Here is a 17,415-nt window from a genome sequence, read left to right on the forward strand (position 1 = left end):
CAATGACCTGAAATAGCTACTGCTATCGTCCTGACATTGATACTTCCGTTTTAGCGTTGAAACTCAAAAACTGAAGTTGGATAGGTTCAAGAAAAAGTATTTGGCCTAAAAACGTCCATTCAGAGGGAGTATGCTTCATTATTATGGAAGCAAATAACTATCAAAAAGACAAGTATTCTTCATTGAAAGTAAATCTGAAAAATGTTTATTTGAACGTCTAACGAACTTAGTTTGCAGCATTATTTGCTGCACAAGCCACTAGTAATATAGAATGTTATTTATTATATACACCATCAGCGTTTTCTTGCTAAACGTTCTTCTCCTCTTACGTATATCTTGAAACCTATCGAAGTATTGAATTACTTCGCTGCATGTGCGATATTTTTATACTTGGAAATTGTTTCCTTATTGGCTCATCTTCGGCTAAGACAAAGATCAAGAACTCAAGAGCTGCACAAAGACGCAGCATGGCTACGCCACTGTGGACTTTGAATGGCTTTCTTTATCATGAGCGCACCTTGTTGTGCCAACAAGCGCAAAGCACATATCTGTACGCACATGTTTAATTAAGCACTTGTTTGTCTTGAGCAATCTTCAGCGTGGCGTTACTCGGGCGAATGATGTCTCCTGCTTTCGTCAACAATCAACCACACAATGAAGGTGCCAACTGGGTGTGCAAAAATAGATATCATCACCAAATAAAGATTATCACGCGGTTTCTTGCTTGCATTCAGTAAGCAGAAGCAGAGGCGATCTCTTTTAAATAATAGGAAGCGTTCTTCACAAAGCATTCGAGCTGAAGTTATAGCCTACAGTTTCCAATTCTAGGAAAACCCGTGTCGCATCTAAAGATACAAAACAGAAAGTTGATACGTAAGGTATCTTTATTGATTGTTTTACTTGGGTTATTAGTATTTATTATATTAAGTCTCACCTGAGTAAAAGATTTTGATAAAAAATCTTTGAAAATAATGTTTATAATAATATTTTAAAACAGAAAAAAGGCCATTAGGTATTCAGAAACTCATATTTGTTCGATATACGAGTATGTTTCATCTCTACATATTTCAATAACCAGTCCAAAACTTCTTACCACCACATTATATACTTTACAATTTGGGAATGCATAATCGTGAAGATAAAACTGATATATAACTATATTAATTTATTCTGAATTTAATGTATTCAATATCGAACAAATTTATAAATAGCCTATAGTCTGATAAAATTTGATCACAAAAATCGTAATAAGTTTATATTACAGGCACATAATCCTAACACAAGACGAAATAATCATTCAACATTAGTAGAACCTAAATGTTTCACATCTGCTGGCCTAAAGCATAGCATTAATTTTGGCCCTCGGTTGTATAATTCTTTAGCTAAATTACATCCAGAACTTCTAACATGTAACCCACTAACATATAACAAGAAAATCAGAAACGTGTTAATATCTTCAATTTGATTAAATACATTTATAGCCTATGTGTATGAATTAATCAGCCTATATTATATTTGTATTCTTTAATTTCGGAATATACGGTATCTTTTTCATAAATTGTCCTACTTTATTCACGTACGATATTATTCTTCTCTATGTTAATATTATATTATATAATTTCATTGTAGCTCTAATTTTAATTTTAGTTCCTGTTTTATTTTATTTTCTATATTCATCTTATATCAATAATTTATTATATTATATAATTTTCATTGTAGCTGTAATTTTAATTTTAGTTCCTATTTTATTTTATTTTCTATATTCATCTTATATCAATAATATATTACATTATATAATTTTCATTGTAGCTGTAATTTTAATTTTAGTTCCTATTTTATTTTATTTTCTATATTCATCTTATATCAATAATATATCATATGATATAATTTTCATTGTAGCTGAAATTTTAATTTTAGTTCCTATTTTATTTTATTTTCTATATTCACCATATATCAATAATATATAATATTATATAATTTTCATTGTAGCTGTAATTTTAATTTTAGTTCCTATTTTATATTATTTTCTATATTCACCTTATGTCAATAATATATCATATTATATAATTTTCATTGTAGTTGTAATTTTAATTTTAGTTCCTATTTTATTTTATTTTCTATATTCATCTTATATCAATAATATATAATATTATATAATTTTCATTGTAGCTGTAATTTCAATTTTAGTTCCTATTTAATTTTATTTTCTATATTCACCTTATATCAATGATATAAGTTTCTATTTTATTTTATTTTCTATATTCATCTTATATCAATAATATATTATATTATATAATTTTCATTGTAGCTGTAATTTTAATTTTAGTTCCTATTTTATTTTATTTTCTATATTCATCTTATATCAATAATATATTACATTATATAATTTTCATTGTAGCTGTAATTTTAATTTTAGTTCCTATTTTATTTTATTTTCTATATTCACCATATATCAATAATATATAATATTATATAATTTTCATTGTAGCTGTAATTTTAATTTTAGTTCCTATTTTATATTATTTTCTATATTCACCTTATGTCAATAATATATCATATTATACAATTTTCATTGTAGTTGTAATTTTAATTTTAGTTCCTATTTTATTTTATTTTCTATATTCATCTTATATCAATAATATATAATATTATATAATTTTCATTGTAGCTGTAATTTTAATTTTAGTTCCTATTTTATTTTATGTTCTATATTCACCTTATATCAATGATATGAGTTTCTATTTTATTTTATTTTCTATATTCATCTTATATCAATAATATATTATATTATATAATTTTCATTGTAGCTGTAATTTTAATTTTACTTCGTATTTTATTTTATTTTCTATATTCCTCTTATATTAATAATATATCTGAATTGCGACCGAACACGAGCGCTGCTCATTCGGTACTCAAATTTTGTTAATATTATTATATCCTCTTTTTGTATTGATCGTATCATTTTATTTCTATTTCTATTGTTGTAATTATATTCTGTAGTCTGATATTCTATTCTGTAATCTTTGTTGAAATAAATAAATAAAACAAAAAATAAATTATTTTATCTAAGTATTGCACTCTCGCACTTGTCGAGATATAAACAAGGACCTACAATCTGTAGTTCTTTAGCCACATGGCAATAAACGTTTGCCCAAACGTTTACACTTCTTAGGCGAGGAAGCAGAGGCCTACAAGCGTAGCTTTGAACCAGCAATTTCAGCCTCCTCTGGTGTACGCTATACCGAAAATTTAATAAGAATGGAATCTCTTAACAAGCAAAGGGGTATTGATATTGAACCAAGGCGCTAGCTGTACTTACCAACCGCTCCGATATTGACTTGACATCCAGAAATATAGTATATAACGTAGGATGAACGGGATACTCACCTGTGAAGAGAAGAAAAGTAATTAACTTATGTGGGTAACAGAAGTAGTGGTAATACCTAAGGCATGCTGTAATAGTACATTATGCAACGAGCCTATAATGGTAGTAATTAAGACGCAAGTATGATTGTTTATGAAACGAGCGCAAGCGAGTTTCATAATTTTCATACGAGCGTCTTAATTACCATTATAGGCAAGTTTCATACGACTTTTTATGCTCGACCATATTTCTAACTTAAAACTATTTAAAATTAGGTCTTCTTATTGTTATGTGCGAACTGACCTTAATTGTGAGATGTGCGCAGACGCGAAAGTATTGATTTTTTCCGAGGCCGAATGTCATTGACCTTGGCACAGAATAAGATGAAGATTACCCTGATATAACCTGGAAATTGATTTAGAATTGAAAAACGAGATGACAAACTGAATTTATTTGAATATTATTTACAATTAACGCTAATTATTATAGTAACAGAACATAACCTTCTGCGACAGTATTGGATTTCCAGCCTCCGTGACTTTTCGCTAATTGTCTTTCGATTGCATATCCGAGAATAATCGATATAACGTTACAAAGCTGACTTGTCATTGGCTGAACATCTGAACTTTAATTAGTAGGTGTACTTTACTGACATGCATTAAAGGACTGCTATCAGGTTTATAATTACTACATTTCGGCATGGTCGAGCATAAAAACTAAAATAGCGACAAGCTTTCCTTCATTGTAAGTGTACACCGCATTAAAGGGTGGTCCACAATAAACCAGGAATAGAAACGACGAGAACGAGAACGGAACAATTGTTAAAATAAATGTACTTAAATGTAAGCATTCACAATTAAACAGAAGCTTGCCGGTGCCGGAAACGGGAACGTGAGAGTTGACCTAGTTTTAACTTTGCCGTTCTCCGTTCCCGATCACAGCCTACTAGATTCATTTTGTTGTCATCAAAAAGCTATTTGGTCGTCGTACATTTTGTAGCAAGGAGGCCGTGACATAATTTCTTGTTTATTCATTGCTTGTAACTAACCCAGAAATTCAGTAGAATCACTTTCCATATACGTTACGTATATAAAATATGTGACCAGACTACAATGTGAATTAAATTCTTAAATATTCCGTGTCTTAAATTTCGAAGTTGGTTAGCCTTGAAGGAGAAGAATTCCCTGGGTGTCTAGAGTCTGGAAAATTGTATGAATGTGAGTGTGATTGTGAGTGTGCCGGGTTAATATTAATTAACCAATCATCACAAATATAAAAATACATCAGGATTGTCGCCGGGCAGTAACCTGAACACACGTTTCAGCGTCACATTGTTGACAAGTAACTCCATCTGTTAGCACAACCATAAAGCATCTAATAGATGCTATAGAGTTACCAACAACGAAAAAAAAATAAAAAAACATATCGATATGCATAGCCGTTTCTGTTCTCGGTTTATTGTGAATAAAACATTTTCAAGTTCACGTTCTTCCTTTCCCGTTCTCGTTCCCGGTTTATTGTGGATCAGCCTTAACACACAAAAACATATGAAGTGCTAAATAGTTGCAGTACTAATAATAATAAGGCATACAATCGCTTTGAATTTGATGTAACAGAAAATATAAGAGAAAGGAGTAATTTAAATTAGGAGAGGGATAGCAAAAAAAATAAGCAATAAATAAAGAAAAAAAAGATAGAATAATAATGCATTGAAAAATAATAAATGGAAACAAAAGAGAAAATAATAATTTGAAGGAAAAACAAATATTATAAACAACAAGAGAAAATAAACTAGAAATATAAAGAGAAACAAAGCAGGATGAGAAAAGAGACAGGACGTAAGAAAAAAAAAAGAATAAAGGAAACTGTAAGTTACTAGAAAAATAAAAAGGAGTGAATGTATGGCGAAGAATAGGAAAAAAGAAAAATTATAGGACAAAAGACTGACATTGAAGTTCAAGATGAAAGAGAGAGAAAAAGAACCGGAAAGAAGAATGCTAACTATGTAAGCAATGAAATAAACAAGTAAGAAATAAAATGGACCAAGTATAGGCCCACCAATAAATGAACAAATAATTAACGGAAAACTTTAGTAAATGGAGGAAGGTGGATGCAACAGTTGCAGAGAAAATAAAAAGTAAAAATTCGAGAAACAAAGGCAGAATGAATGAATGAATGAATGAATGAATGAATGAATGAATGAATGGAGTAAACACATTAACATTGTAGTAGGGAAACGAATAAATGAAAATACATAGAATAAGAAAGGATGGATGAATGCATCGAGGACAAACAACTAAAACCTCATAGAAAATTAATGGTGGAAGAAACAATGAGGACTACAGCTGAGGAAGAAGACGGTAATTTCATAATCGCTTTCGTAAATGTGAACAAATATTTCGAAGTTCGTCGTTGGATTGTTCTGCAGCTCGGCACGGTTTCTTAGCAATTTGCTGCGACGTGGCGAGATGATTTACCAAGCTGCAGGGGGCCAACAACTAGAAACGTTACTTGCAAAGCAAACTATAGTACAGCGTGTCTCACAGCTCCCTACACGCACCACTCTCTTAGTTCTTTGCTACAATTTATTAATTTACTGTAGTTATGACTGGTACAAGCATGACAGCGAGATTAAAGGAACAGGAGGTATAACATGAGCGCGATATGCGTTAGTAGAAGAGAAGAAAAGAAGAGAAGAAGAAAAGAACAGGCCAGAAAAGTACAGTACAGAGGAAGATAGGAATATAAGTGGAAGGAGAAGAACGGAACAGAAAATAAAAGGCAAAAGAAACATAGAAGTAAAACAGAAAAGAGAAGAGAACAGGAAATAAAGAAGAAGAGAACTAGCAAGGACAATGATGGGGCTGATATGAAATGTGAGTCGGCAAAGAAAGAAATGTTGAGCAATACGATAGAAAAGGGAAGAACGGAATATAACACACAAATAATAGGAAATAAGAAAGAAACAACGAAATTGGAGAGAATATGATTGAAATAAGATGAACATGGGAACAGAAAAGATGTCAAAAACAGTTTAAGGTACAAAAAATAAAACAAATTAAAAGAAATGTAAGAGGACATAAAAAGCATTAGCAATAGTAGTGGTGACAGTAGCATGTAGTATCAGATTCATGGTTGTAATAGTAGTAGTGCTAGTAGAAGCAGTAATAGTAACAGTAGTACAGTAGAATCCCTCTTATCCAGCATCAAAGGTTGCAGGTTAGTTCCGGATACGAGATTTTTCCGGATAATTGAATAAACACGGTATATACAAAAAAAGTTCGTATTTCATGGTGCCAAATTTTGAAACTACGGCCATGTGAAGCTTATTTCTCCATCATTTGCTCATAACTGAATAAATATAAAAACTGTGTGGATTTTCCTTATTAAAACACATTACACAACACAAATAATACACTAATTCCAGGTTCCAATATTCACTGAAAATTAAAGTACGTGTGAACTTCTTAATGTGGCAACACTGACGGCCAGAACATAACTAAATAAACATAAAAACTGTGTGGATTTTCCTTATTAAAACACATCACACAACACAAATGATACACTAATTCCAGGTTCAAATATTCACTGAAAATTAAAGTACGTGTGAACTTCTTAATGTGGCAACACTGACGGCCAGAACATAACTAAATAAACATAAAAACTGTGTGGATTTTCCTTATTAAAACACATCACACAACACAAATAGACTAATACACTAATTCCAGGTTCAAATATTCACTGAAAATTAAAGTACGTGTGAACTTCTTAATGTGGCAACACTGACGGCCAGAACATAACTAAATAAACATAAAACTGTGTGGATTTTCTTTATTAAAACACATCACACAACGCAAATAATACACTAATTTTATGTTCGAATATTCACTGAAAAATGAAGTTCGTAGTAAATTCCTTATGTGGCAATACTGACGTCCCGAACATAACTAAACATAAAAACTGTGTGGATTTTCTTCATTAAAATACATCACACAATATACTAATTTTAGGTTCAAATTTTCACTGAAAATGAATGTTCGTGCGAACTTCCTAATGTGGCAGACTGATTATTTTTTTTTTTGGCCCAGCAAAAAGTGCCGTTGTTTTGGTATTGGGATTTTACGTATTAGAATAATGGTGGTAGTAGAAGAATAGTATAATATTAGTAGGGTGTTAGTACTATTAGTAGTAATGGTAGTAACAGCACTAGATTAGTTGTGTTGGTAGTAGTAATAACAGATTACTTGTGGTGGTAATAGTAGTAGTAGTAGTAGTAGCAGCAGTAGTAGTAGTAGTAGTAGTGGCATTAGCATTAGTAGTAATAGCAAAGGTACTACTGTAGTAGTAATAACACATTACTTGTGGTGGTTGTAGTAGTAATAGTAGTAGTAGTAGTAGTAGTAGTAGTAGTAGTAGCAGCAGTAGTAGTAGTAGTAGTGGCATTAGCATTAGTAGTAATAGCAAAGGTACTACTGTAGTAGTAATAACACATTACTTGTGGTGGTTGTAGTAGTAATAGTAGTAGTAGTAGTAGTAGTAGTAGTAGTAGTAGCAGCAGTAGTAGTAGTAGTAGTGGCATTAGCATTAGTAGTAATAGCAAAGGTACTACTGTAGTAGTAATAACACATTACTTGTGGTGGTTGTAGTAGTAATAGTAGTAGTAGTAGTAGTAGTAGTAGTAGTAGTATTAGTAGTAGTAGTAGTGGCATTAGTAGTAATAATGCTAATAGTAACATTGCTAGTAGTGGTAGTAGTAATAATAATAATAATAATAATAATAATAATAATAATAATAATAATAATAATAATAATAGTACTAGATTAGTGGCAATAGTAATAGTAGTAGTAGCAACAGTGGTGGTAGTAAGAGTAGAAATATTGGTAGTAGTAGCAGCAGTACATTATTTAACGACGGTTTCAACTACAGAGATTATTCAATGTGGACGAAAACTGGCCAAAAAACTTGTATGAAGTCTCTAACAGGGACACGGACTGTAAAACTACAACAAGGTATCCAAGTTTTACATCCCTGCTGAAGGAAGCCCTGTCGGTGATATTAGCGTCCTTTAAAATCTATCGCCTTCTATCGGATTTAGAGCTGCGAACTCAGACCCAGCTGCCAGCACGGACACGAATGAACCAGCGGAAATAAAATGAGAATGTCATAATACGGCGAAATTATAAAACAACAAAAATTGGATTTTTTCTATGACAAAAGAAAATTAAATAACAAAAAGTAATATACAAAACAAACAATACAAGGTAATAAAATACAGCGGAATATAATACAACAAGAACGGAGATGAATATATCAAACAGGAATACGACACAGAAAACAACATGGGTCAAAACGAGATGTGTACACATAACAGAAACAAACGAAACAAATATCGGAATGGAAAATAACAGTAATAAAACTTAATGAAGTATACCATGACACAATGTACTATAATGCAAGAACACACAATAATACAACAGGCTGTACAATAGTAGAAAGTAATACATACACGTACAATAAAAGGATTATTTACAGAATTTCCCAAAATTCCCCATTCATAGGAAATGTAAGTTCAAAATAAAAATGTCACATAGTGTGTGCAATGTGGCCAACCTGCTCTCCAGATCTGCCAGGAGAAAATCCGGGACTTGCAACGTCTTAAAGGTGTCGGGAGAAAACAGAGATTGTCACGACACATCATTAAAGAGAAAAACAAGTTTTAATACCTGAACATTCCTGGTTTTTTAATCAACGTACAAAATGTCCAACGTTACCTTAGACCAGGCATGTCAATTGATGCCCACAGGAGCAAGCGCGCGCGCGCTTTAGAGCCCAGGAGAGCCTGAACGCTTTACAGCGGAAAGGAAAGAGACAGATGGAAGAGATGGTATATGTCCCTTGGTCGAGCTATATTCAGGGATGGCCAGCACTGTTTCAATAGATAAAGGGAAGAGAACTTATTAAAACTGTATCCGTGTTAATTTTTAGATATGCCTGAGAAGTATAAGTGCATTATAAGAATGTAAGTTTTAATTTTAATGCTCATTTTTTACAAGTTTGATTTTTTTATTCAAAATAAATATTTTCTCAACTTTTTTTAATAGGTATAAGCCTATTTATTTAGTAGCCTTACAGAATGTTTTCCTAACTCTAATATACCGTAAATACGTATTACTGAAGATAGTGTATTGAAAATTTTGAAAATATTCGCATGGAAATTGTTTGTAAGGAAATGAATTAACAAAGCAACTACTGTTACATCATAAGCAAAAGATACGTGCCCATGTGTTGTAAAAATGTCAGCTCTATAGCTTCCGCAGATTTCGAGAAAATAATTTAATATTCTCAGGATAGGAAGTTGCTCACAAATATCACCTTAAAAGCATAATGCAATAAGAGTTTTGTTATGTAATATTAGTTACACTTAAAACACATAGCCTACAGTACCTATGTAACTTTGCTTTGTACTGTAATATTGTTTTGATTAGTTTATTGATTACTTTTGTAAGGCTAAAGATACCATCAATATCAATTCCAACTTATCATGTCATACTCAATCTCTTTCTTTGGAATATCACTTTCTTTATGAATGATGTGTTTCATCCACTTAATACAGTATAATATTATACTACTATGGAATTTAAATGAATATTCCTTCTTAACTCTCTATTATGTTATTAAGATTTAAAACACAAGTGCAATATTAAGAAATCATTGTTAGTACTTTTGTTTTACAGACAATATAGATAATATTAAACAGAAAGAAGCCATATAAAAATAACGACATAAAATTTCACGTTCCGTTTGAAGTTTGTGCACCACTGTTTTCTTAATCCAACAGGTTGCTTATTTATATACACAACCCTTCCTCTTTCCATACTTAGCGCTTGCTGCCCGCGCACGACGTCAAGGTCAGAAAAATGCGCTTGCTTTGACATCACTGCCTTAGACGAACATTTACACTTTTATAGGGTCTAAGAACTGCCCACTTTTATGATTGTTTATAAATCTTCTTGTGTATACTGCATTAGCGTACCTCTTTTTTACCGTAACAACGCTTTTTAGTTGCTTTTTCTGCATAACTGAAAAATATCAACTTTAAAAACGTCTGTATTCCACCGACATGCATAGATAATGATAATGAAAATAGCGTCTAGATACCAATAAAACAAAAGAAAGGATAATAATTGGAGACACACGTTACAATCTCCAATAAACTTAGTTTATCCTCTGAACTACGTTCTTAACTTGAGGTTGGAGTTAATTAAATATTAACGATTCTTATGAAAGTACATGGTAATACATCATTCTTTCTCGACTGACTAATACAGTCATTAAATAACACAGAACGTGTGACAGCGATTTAACACACACAAGGGTGTTTCTATGGCAACAAAGACGATATATCAGGCAGACTGTATGCCTCCAATATTAATGCTAAATATATTATCACTCTTTCATAATTACAAGTACAATCCTCAATGACTTTTAGCCTTCCATATTTATTTATAGTTCCTAATTTTTAGTTAATAAAGGTACCGAGCGGGCTAGCGGAATGATAGAGAACTAACCTTGAATTCGGGAGGTCCGGGGCTCGATCCCAGGGGCCGGCAATCCTAACAGAGGTTTTTGAGGGTTTCTTCAGTTATTTCCAGGCAAATGCCGGGATTGTACCTCTTAAAAGTCCGGCCACGGACGGGGCTTCTTCCCTTAATCCTTTCATATGTGTGAGTGAATGCTGTGTAATGTCTTAAATATTTGTGTTGTACCGGAACGGAAGTGGCCCTGTCATTGAGCTCATCCCTCATCCGGGAAGGCCCCCCATTTTTTTAAATTTAATTTATTTAATCTGAGAGGATTAAGGCCATAAGGCCTTCTCTTCCATCCTACCAGATAGCACATATAAATACCAAAAAAAGAAATGCAGACGCTCATGAAAATAATACAAATTAAATTAAAGCCCTCTAGAGGGTCAAAAGAACACTATAGAACTCTCATCGAGCTAATACAAGGAAAAAAAAAAGGAAAGAAAAACAGAGATAGAAATGATGATAGTGATAACTGATAATAATAATATTAATAATAATAGTAATAAATTAAAATTAAACACAGAATAAATATGGGAAATGCCTGTTATTATTCGGTTGAGAAACTTTTATCATCCAGTCTGCTGTCTAAAAATCTGAAAGTTAGAATTTATAAAACAGTTATATTACCGGTTGTTCTTTATGGTTGTGAAACTTCAACTCTCACTTTGAGAGAGGAACAGAGATTAAGGGTGTTTGAGAATAAGGTGCTTAGGAAAATATTTGGGGCTAAGAGGGATGGAGTTACAGGAGAATGGAGAAAGTTACACAACACAGAACTGCACGCATTGTATTCTTCACCTGACATAATTAGGAACATAAAATCCAGACGTTTGAGATGGGCAGGACATGTAGCACGTATGGACGAATCCAGAAATGCATATAGAGTGTTAGCTGTGAGACCGGAGGGAAAAAGACCTTTAGGGAGGCCGAGACGTAGATGGGAAGATAATATTAAAATGGATTTGAGGGAGGTGGGATATGATGACAGAATGGATTGATCTTGCTCAGGATAGGGACCAATGGCGGGCTTATGTGAGGGCGGCAATGAACCTCCGTATCTATCACCTATTTCCATAGTACAGCCTAACAGCTGCCGAATCGCCATACGATTGTTATGGTCAGGCACTTGAAGTAGAAAAAGAAGAAGAAGAACCATAAATGTCCAAGGGAATAGACCGAAATGAAGGCAACTCGATATTGGACCTGTTCTAAAAGCTGCATACCTTCACTACAATAATTCTCCAATCCAGATAACGAATCTGGTAAAATGCTGGCAATAAAATGCAAAGAGTTGCATGAATTGTAATGCTCGTGATTCCGCAAGTTAAGATGAAGGCAACCCGATGTGCAGTGCTGTACAACCAGTTGCATATCATTAATACTGCGCTGCTGGTATGACCTCGCCCGTGGTCGCTTGTGAGGGCGGACAACGTCTGCAGGGAACCACTAATTGCACCCCAGGGGAGTTGTAAAGTCAACCTCTTTTTTTTAAGTCCAAGTAGGGAAAAGTTGACACAAATAGGGAGGGAGGAGGAGTTGAGAAAGGAAAACACACAACACAACTTTACGTTTCGCACGCACGTTAATGATTTGCCTTGAACCTCTATTTTGTGTTCCACGCCATGTTATCTTGTATCTAGGAACTGACAAACTCTCGCTTCTGTTTGTGTAATACTCCCTCACGTAACAAATCCTGGCAAACAGGATGTTTTATTTACATGCATTATTTACCCTTTCTGCACCTGTGTTGGAACTTTCCTGCTCCATATCGATTGTTATGTCAAAATCATATCCGATTCTTTCTTTACTTACAAAGAATCTACTGTCAAAGAGCTCTGTTTTACTATTAATAATATAACTTTATTTAGATTAGAACCAATGCATTCTATAACGAACGAATGGTTGATTATACAGGGACATCATTTTATTTTTGCTTCAATTTTTATTGTACCTGAGTTTTTGAATGTACTTCACTCCCACCCCCTCTACTAGTAAACTTCCAACCGTTCTCCACACAGAACCGAGGCCGCGTATGCAGTACTGAGTTAGTGAGTATAGTACGTTCCAAAATATGTTCGCGTTTTTAGTGACGAAAGAGCTTTCAATCTTGAATCATATTTTCGCACAGGTACTGTCGTCCGTTTGCCTACGTCGCATCCCGGTTTTCCCCACCTGCTTATATTCGTCTCTTACATACTGTAAATTTAATCTTCACTTCTACTTAGATATGCTATCTACTGTCCGTTCAAGTGGTTTTGTCGCAGAGTCGTAGAAAGGGGGAGGGAAATCACGTGACATTTAATTGCTTAACGAGGCCCTTTTATTTAAGTTATTTTAAACTGTTGTATAACATTACGTAGACGTCCAATTCCTAACAGAAATTAATGTTTTCAGAAAACAGCTAAGACAGCCCAGCTACTAGCTTTTACAGAAAGGCGAATAGAAGCAGGTGGGGGAAACCGGGATGCGACGTAGGCAAATGGAAAATGATGCAATATTGAAAGCTCTTTCGTCACTGGAAAACGCGAACATATTTTTGGAACGTACTGTTTACTATGACCGTAAGGCTGCTATGACTGTATATGCGGTCTTGGATCTGTGTGGAGGACGGTTGAACTTCATTAGTAGAAGGGGTGGGAGTGAAGTACATTCAAAAACTCAGGTACAATAAAAATTGAAGTAAAAATAAAATGATGTCCCTGCAGAAACAAACAACCGAGCTAAGAAATTAAGAGAGGAATTAAGAAATACAGAATTTGAATCTTGGAAAGTAATGCCTGGAAGAGGCAGAGGTGTAGAATTGTACAGCCAAGTACTTAAAGCCAACGCCTGGATTTTTAATAAGTCTGGACTATCTACATCTGAATGGGTAAGCTGCCTCAAAATGAATGCCAATTTAGCAGCAGTTAGAGGAGTACCTGGTCGCTCTTTGGACGGATCCCGGTGCAGACATGGATGCCCGGAGACTGAAACCCTTGCTCACGTCAAAGGTCAGTGTAACAGAGGTTTACTCCTCCGAAATGCCAGACACCATCATGTTCGATCCTTAATTGCAACTGTTTTGAAAAAAAAAAAGTCTTCGACAGTAGAAAAGGAAGTCTTTTGCCTTGCTACTAATGGCTCTAGACGTATTGATATCATAGCGTATTCCCAGGCTACCAAGAAAGGTTATACAGGGACATCATTTTATTTTTACTTCAATTTTTATTGTACCTGAGTTTTTGCATGTACTTCACTCCCACCCCTTCTACTAAGGAAGTTCCAACTCCACACAGAACCAAGACCGCAGATAGTAAGCAGTACTGAGTTACTGAGTACAGTACGTTCCAGAAATATGTTCGCGTTTTCCAGTGACGAAAGAGCTATCAATATTGAATCATATTTTCGCACAGGTACTGTCCGTTTGCCTACGTCCCATCCCGATTTCCCCCACCTGCTTCTGCTCGCCCCTCTGTAAAAGCTGGGCTGTCTTAGCTCTTTTCTGAAAACATTAATTTCTCTTAGGAATTGGACGTTTACGTAATATTATACAGCTGTTTAATTTAACTTAAATAAAAGGGCCTCGTTAAGTAATTAACTGTCACGTGATTTCCTCCCTTTCTACAATCCTGCGGCATAACCACTTGGACGGACAGTAGATAGCATGTCTGAGTAATTTTATATTTTCGGGTCGGGCAGAAGTGAAGATTGAATTTACAGTACGTAGAGTAGGTACAGAATTATTTCAACATGCGTTACTAGTACGAAGGACGAAACTGGCAATTGGAATTAGATGCAATAGTCTATAGTGCGATAATATGCACAAAAGAACTGAAGCCTGTATCGAAATGAACGGCCACCATTTTCAAAATTGTGTTTAAATATTCATATTATGATTATTTTTCAATTTAACTTCTTTCTCTATATTGTACGCTAATGTGCTGTAGACAGTATAATATACACTGCATAATGAATACGTTCGCATGGATAACTCACTTCATGGGTAAAAACACTTATTCTTTATACAGTACTGTACTTTGATTAAAGAAAAACCTAATGAAAATTATCAATCTCCAAATCGCGATATTTCCTAGTTTACGTAAATGGATGAACTACATTTCTTCCTTCCTATACCTAGTAGAGTGATTTGTGTTTTATGCCAGTATCATCGAACTCCAGTCTTGGAGGGGGGAGCAAGCGGTGTTTCCGGTTCTCTAAAGGTATAGACAGGTTAATATTAAATGTTAGTAAAGGTATAGACAGGTTAATATTAAATGTTAGTAAAAATAAAATGATATCCCTGTATAATTGATCCTACTATAAGGATTGAAACGGGGAGTAGCCAGCCGGAGGATGTCAATCAAGAAAAGATCAACATTTATCTGCCAACAGTTGATTACTTCAAAGCAAAATACCAGCTTGAAGACATTGAGGTGATTGGTCTTCTTATTGGAGCTCGTGGTGCGATTCCCAAGTTCTTTGAAAGCTTCAGAAAGACTTTTGAACTACCACTGACAATTACTGCTGACATCATAACTTCAGTTTTGAAACGCTCTTGCTAAATTCTGAGTCATCATATTCACTCTGTTTAATTTATTTTTCTTTACTATATAATTGAGGGGTTTGCCGGAAAAAGGGAGTATACGTCAATATGGTGAATTGAGATACAGGCAATCTAAGATTTTAAAACGCACCTGAATAAAATGTTATACAGATAGTGAACAAAATTATACATTAAATTAAAAATCTTAGCGAGTATAAATGTTTTGTAGCATTTAGGCAATTTATATTATTAAATTTCCTTATATTTGTACCATATAAAACTTCCGTCTATACGCCATTTATCCATATAATGATTTGCTTAATGGGATTTAATATAGATTTCAGATTTAAATTCCACACGGAACTGAAACAAAGATACATGTTATGACATTTATTATCTAGGCCTACTTCTAAAGTAATTTACATTATTTCAGATATACTGAGTAGACATTAAGTACGCAAAGCAAAATCTCTGAATATAACAGAAAAAGAAAATCTCCATTTTGTGTGAACATAAATAAATAAAATGTACTCTTTGTATAATGCTGATAACAATAAGCCCAAAAATCTGAATATTGTAACAAATCTCTTTATAGAACATAAAATATTTCCGTCTGAATCTACGAGTTTCATAAGTTTGTTTACTCTTAAAGCAAGGACAATAATGAAGATAAAAAGCAGTCAAAGGAAACAACTGGACTGACTAAATTGAACTATATATATTTGCTTAGTCTCTACCAGAGAAAACACACACAGTACAGTATGCGTAACGCTCAGCACTAGCTCTGCTTGTAGACTGACTGACTAAATCACGCGCCCTGTCCTGCAGGTATGTACAGTACAATCAAAACAAAATTTCGCTACTATAATTATTCGCTACATTTTAAACCGTTTTCCCGAAGAAGGGCGTAGAGGTCCATCCGCCTTTCTACCGGCAAACCCCTCAATTCATATATGTTTATTTTAATTTTCTGTCAACAAATTTATGTAAACATTTAATATTGTAAAATTCATGTAGGAGAGTATACTGAGTCCTTCTGGGCTACCTCCAATGGGAGGCAGTTAATTTAATTTAAATAAGGATGTTTATATCTTGTAATTGTGACCCCGGCATTAGAAATAATTTCGGGTAATGGTAGGTTCTAGTGAAGATTCTTCACCTCTTCTAACAATTCCGTATTTGCTGTGTAATTCACCAAGTTCGCGCCATTCACTATATCGTAGGTCAGAATTTCCGTGGAGGTGGTTTCAATGAGTGGTGCCCGCTTTTCAAACGCAAGTTTATTATAATGGTTTGAATCGTGCGTTACAGATTAGCGAGCACGGTTCACTAGATGCATTCTCCTGACTTTGTGACTAGGCTCTCCTTTTCTACATTTCAGAATGTTGTGAATGAGGTCTCATAACGGTTCTAATTTGGATCACACCGATCCAGAAATACTCGGCGATAAATTCTTATCTTCAATACATAAAAATTCGCTCTCTTATAATTCACAATTTTATTGTTTGCAGAAACTTATAAATAATGATTGAAAATTAATCTAACTGCTTTTAATAAATTATTATCTTCACTAAGAACTTCAATAAATCTACATTATCTTCCGTTCTTTCTTTCTTTCTCTTATTCTCTCTCTCTATCTCTCTCCCTCTCTTTCGCTCATTTCTTCTAAAGCAGTTTATTTATTATCAGCGTTTGGTATTTATTCTCAGGGTCAAAGTTAACCTTATTATACAATACACAGATGTTGGGGGTGATGCACAACACGAACATAGAAAAGGGATATAGATCCAGTTACTCTGGAAATGAGCTCCGGCATTTTTTTCTAGGTTTGAAGGAAAAGTTTCTACAACCTCCTGAGTCCTGAGAATACATTATACTATACCATATTTCATACATGATTATAATATAAGATGTAGGGGTGTAGTGGGTACAGTGAGACACA

The 17,415-nt window shown here is 33.8% G+C and overlaps 1 long non-coding RNA gene across 1 annotated transcript in view; it reads right to left on the bottom strand.

Annotated features, from left to right (window-relative positions):
* Positions 1-2,790: 2,790 nt before the first annotated feature.
* LOC138700308 (uncharacterized) overlaps positions 2,791-17,415 on the bottom strand; it is a 314,864-nt gene continuing 300,239 nt past the window's right edge. Inside the window, exon 3 of the long non-coding RNA XR_011332325.1 lies at positions 2,791-3,387. This is a non-coding gene — a long non-coding RNA (uncharacterized lncRNA). The remainder of the gene's footprint in view (positions 3,388-17,415) is intronic.

This window comes from Periplaneta americana, chromosome 5 (genome assembly GCF_040183065.1).
Source record: "Periplaneta americana isolate PAMFEO1 chromosome 5, P.americana_PAMFEO1_priV1, whole genome shotgun sequence".
NCBI classification, from domain to species: domain Eukaryota; kingdom Metazoa; phylum Arthropoda; class Insecta; order Blattodea; family Blattidae; genus Periplaneta; species Periplaneta americana.